This window comes from Harmonia axyridis, chromosome X (assembly GCF_914767665.1).
Source record: "Harmonia axyridis chromosome X, icHarAxyr1.1, whole genome shotgun sequence".
NCBI lineage: Eukaryota > Metazoa > Arthropoda > Insecta > Coleoptera > Coccinellidae > Harmonia > Harmonia axyridis.
In genome coordinates this window covers 32,152,393-32,157,392 of record NC_059508.1, presented here as the reverse complement: position 1 = coordinate 32,157,392, position 5,000 = coordinate 32,152,393, and the positions used below count along the sequence as shown (strand labels likewise).

General features: G+C 40.7%; 1 non-coding gene across 1 annotated transcript; it reads left to right on the top strand.

Annotated features, from left to right (window-relative positions):
* The first annotated feature begins 1,923 nt into the window (after positions 1-1,923).
* Positions 1,924-2,042, top strand: LOC123687298. Its single transcript, XR_006749031.1, has one exon. It is a non-coding gene; the product is annotated as a 5S ribosomal RNA (ribosomal RNA).
* Positions 2,043-5,000: the final 2,958 nt, after the last annotated feature.

Sequence of the window (5,000 nt, the reverse complement as noted above, 5' to 3'; positions counted from 1 at the left end):
TCAGGAGAGCACAGGGTTCCCCTCCAGACAACACTTACGCTCTATCCCCGACTCTCGGTCGATCGATAGGCCAGGTCAGCGGTGTCTGTTTCGGCCGAAGCTCGGACTTTGGTCAAAATGTTCCGATACAAAATTTGAACCAAGATAGATACAGATATGATTCCTTCTTAAATATACGTTGATTATCGAACAGAATATGGTAAATATTTTGCGATGACCGAGGATTTCATGAATTTTTTTTTTTTTTCGAAAAAATTTTCTATTATCGGAATTTCCTCAAATTTCATTTGGTTGCCTCCTAATGCTTATTAAAAATGATAACCAACAATCAGAATCATTATTTATCATTTATTTCAATTTTTATAATGAAAAACGTTCACGTCCTTTCGCGCCTCTCGATCGTCGTTTACGTGATGCATCGGTCAGCCCTAGTTTACGTGGTGCATCGGTAAGATCGAGTTCACGTTCTGCATCGGTCTGCCCGAGTTTACGTGGTGCATCGGTAAGATCGAGATTACGTGGTGCATCGGTAAGATCGAGTTCACGTTCTGCATCGGTCTGCCTGAGTTTACGTGGTGCATCGGTATGATCGAGTTTACGTTCTGCATCGGTGTGATCTAGTTTACGTTGTGCATCGGTAAGATCGAGATTACGTGAAGCATCGGTATGATCGAGTTTACGTTCTGCATCGGTCTGGACTCTGAGATATATTTTCGACGTGAAAATGTTCCGATACAACTTTTGAACCAGGATAGTTAGAGAGATGATTTTTTCTGGGATGTACGTTGATTGGGGAATGGATTGTGGAAAATAACTTGCCATGACCGAGGTGTTCTCGAATTTTTTTTTTTTTTCGAAAAATATTTTCTGATTTTGGATTTCACTCAAATTTGATTTCGTTGCCTTCTAATGTGTTCTAAAAGAGTAAATCAGTAATCAGAATCGAAAAATATTTTTCGGATTTTTTTTTTTTTGAAAAAAAATTTTCTGATTTTGGAATTTCCTCAAATTTGATTTGGTTGCCTTCTAATGTGTTTTTAAAGCGTAAATCAGTAATCAGAATCAATATTCATTGTCGACTTTAATTTTTATAAGGAAAAATGTTCACGTCCTTAAACGCCTCCCCATCATTAGCCCGAGTCCAAGTCGATGTCAGTCCCGAGCGGACGGTGTCAGATACTACCTATCGCCCCGGTCTGGACTTGGCGAGGTATTTCGACGTGAAATGTTCCGATACAACTTTTGAACCAGGATAGTTAGAGAGATGATTTCTTCTATGTTGTACGTTGATTGTGGAATGGATTGTGGGAAATAACTTGCCATGACCCAGGTGTTCTTGAATTTTTTTTTTTTTCGAAAAAAATTTTCTGATCTTGAAATTTCCTCAAATCTGATTGCGTTGCCTTCTAATGTGTACTAAAAGAGTAAATCAGTAATCAGAATCAATATTCATTGTCGACTTTAATTTTTATAAGGAAAAATGTTCACGTCCTTAAACGCCTCTCCATCGTTACCCCGACTCCAAGACGATGTTAGACCGGAGCGGACGGTGTCAAATGCGACCGATCTCCCCGGTCTGGACTTAGCGAGATATTCCGACGTGAAATGTTCCGATACAAAAATTTAACTGTGATAGTTAGAGAGATGGTTCCTTTTGTGATGTACGTTGATTGTGTAATAGAATATGGAAATAAACTTGAGATGACCGAGGTCTTCTGGGATTTTTTTTTTTTTTCGAAAAATATTTTTCGATTTCGGAAATCCCTCAAATTTCATTGAGATATGTCCTAATGTGTTCTTAAAACTTAAATCAACAATCAGAATTAATATCCAAAAGTTATTTCATTTTTTATAAGGAAAAACGTTCACGTCCTTTCCGCTCCCAAAAAGTGAGATATCATAGAAAATATCGCTATATTTGTTGTTTACGGCCATACCACGCTGAAATTGCCAGTTCTCGTCAGAACACTGAAGCCAAGCAGCGTCGGGCGCGGTTAGTACTTGGATGGGTGACCGCTTGGGAACACCGCGTGCTGTAAGCTTTTTTTTTACGTTCTGCATCGGTCTGCCGAGATAACGTGGTGCATCGGTATGATCGAGTTTACGTTCTGCATCGGTAAGATCGAGATTACGTGATGCATCGGTAAGATTGAGATTACGTGGTGCATCGGTAAGATCGAGTTTACGTGGTGCATCGGTAAGATCCAATTCACGTTCTGCATCGGTAAGATCCAGTTCACGTGGTGCATCGGTAAGATCGAGATTACGTGGTGCATCGGTAAGATCGAGTTTACGTGGTGCATCGGTAAGATCCAATTCACGTTCTGCATCGGTAAGATCCAGTTCACGTGGTGCATCGGTAAGATTGAGATTACGTGGTGCATCGGTAAGATCGAGTTTACGTGGTGCATCGGTAAGATCCAATTCACGTTCTGCATCGGTAAGATCCAGTTCACGTGGTGCATCGGTAAGATTGAGATTACGTGGTGCATCGGTAAGATCGAGTTTACGTGGTGCATCGGTAAGATCCAATTCACGTTCTGCATCGGTAAGATCCAGTTCACGTGGTGCATCGGTAAGATCGAGATTACGTGGTGCATCGGTAAGATCGAGTTTACGTGGTGCATCGGTAAGATCCAATTCACGTTCTGCATCGGTAAGATCCAGTTCACGTGGTGCATCGGTAAGATTGAGATTACGTGGTGCATCGGTAAGATCCAGTTCACGTGGTGCATCGGTAAGATGGAGATTACGTGGTGCATCGGTAAGATCGAGATTACGTGGTGCATCGGTAAGATCTACTTTACGTTCTGCATCGGTCTGCCCTTGTTTACGTGGTGCATCGGTAAGATCGAGATTACGTGAAGCATCGGTATGATCGAGTTTACGTTCTGCATCGGTCTGCCCGATATTACGTGGTGCATCGGTCTGCCCTAGTTTACGTGGTGCATCGGTTTGGACTTAGAGATATATTTTCGACGTGAAAATGTTCCGATACAACTTTTGAACCAGGATAGTTAGAGAGATGATTTTTTCTGGGATGTACGTGGATCGGGGAATGGATTGTGGGAAATAACTTGCCATGACCGAGGTGTCCTCGAATTTTTTTTTTTTTCGAAAAAAATTTTCTGATTGTGGAATTTTCTCAAATTTGATTTGGTTGCCTCCTAATGTGTTCTAAAAGAGTAAATCAGTAATCGGAATCGAAAAATATTTTTCGGATTTTTTTTTTTTTCGAAAAAAATTTTCTGATCGTGGAATTTCCTCAAATTCGATTTGGTTGCCTTCTAATGTGTTTTTAAAGCGTAAATCAGTAATCAGAATCAATATTCATTGTCGACTTTAATTTTTATAAGGAAAAATGTTCACGTCCTTAAACGCCTCCCCATCATCAGCCCGAGTCCAAGTCGATGTCAGTCCCGAGCGGACGGTGTCAGATACTACCTATCGCCGAGGTCTGGACTTGGCGAGATATTACGACGTGAAATGTTCCGATACAACTTTTGAACCAGGATAGTTAGAGAGATGATTTCTTCTATGTTGTACGTTGATTGTGGAATGAAATACGGAAAATAACTCGCCATGACCGAGGTGATTACGATTTTTTTTTTTTTTCGAAAAAAATTTTCTGATCGTGGAATTTTCTCAAATTTGATTTGGTTGCCTCCTTATATGTTCTAGTAGCGATAATCAACAATCAGAATCAAAATCCATGGTCGGGTTTGATTTTTATAAGGAAAAATGTTCACGTCCTTTTTTACAACCCCGACTCATTGACGATGTTAGAACCGAGCCGGCGGTGTCAGATACGACCGATCGCCCCGGTCCCGATCGTCATTTACGTTGTGCATCGGTCTGCCCGAGATTACGTGGTGCATCGGTCTGGACTTAGAGATATATTTTCGACGTGAAAATGTTCCGATACAACTTTTGAACTAGGATAGTTAGAGAGATGATTTTTTCTGGGATGTACGTTGATTGGGGAATGGATTGTGGGAAATAACTTGCCATGACCGAGGTGTTCTCGAATTTTTTTTTTTTTTTCGAAAAAAATTTTCTGATTGTGGAATTTTCTCAAATTTGATTTGGTTGCCTCCTAATGTGTTCTAATAGCGATAATCAACAATCAGAATCAAAATCCATGGTCGGGTTTGATTTTTATAAGGAATAATGTTCACGTCCTTTTTCGCCTATGTTCTTTTTCGACGTGAAAAGTTCCGATACAACTTTTGAACCAGGATAGTTAGAGAGATGATTTTTTCTGGGATGTATGTTGATTGACGTACGAAACTTGGAAAAAAAATAGAAAAGACCGAGGTACTCTAGAAAAAAAATTTATTGAAAATATTTTTTTGATTTCGGAATTAATTCGAAATTCATTCAGATGTCTTCTATCAATATCGCGAAAGAAAAATCAATAATCAGAATCGATATTCATCTAAGATTATTTCCTTTTGGATTGTGTTAACATTCGGTACGATCTTGTCTACGTGATGCATCGGTTTGTTTCTCGGCTCTTGTGAGCAAGTTGGACACTCGAGACGGCCTCCATCGATCGGATTAGGCGGGCTTTAATGTTAACGTGCTGCATCGGTGTGATCTTGTTTACGTCATGCATCGGTATAGCTTTAAATCGCGCCGTAAAGTCGTTCACGTCATGCATCGGTATCTTAAATCGCGCCGAAAAGTCGTTCACGTCATGCATCGGTATCTTAAATCGCGCCGTAAAGTCGTTCACGTCATGCATCGGTATCTTAAATCGAGCCGAAAAGTCGTTCACGTCATGCATCGGTGGCACAAAAAAAAGACGCCGATGCATGACGTGAGCCGACTTTTCGGCGCGATTTAAGATACCGATGCATGACGTGAACGACTTTACGGCGCGATTTAAGATACCGATGCATGACGTGAACCGACTTTTCGGCATGAAGTCAGCTAAAATTATCGTGTGCATCTTGGGTCGGTCCACGTACCGTAGATCAGAGAGGGACGACGTACAT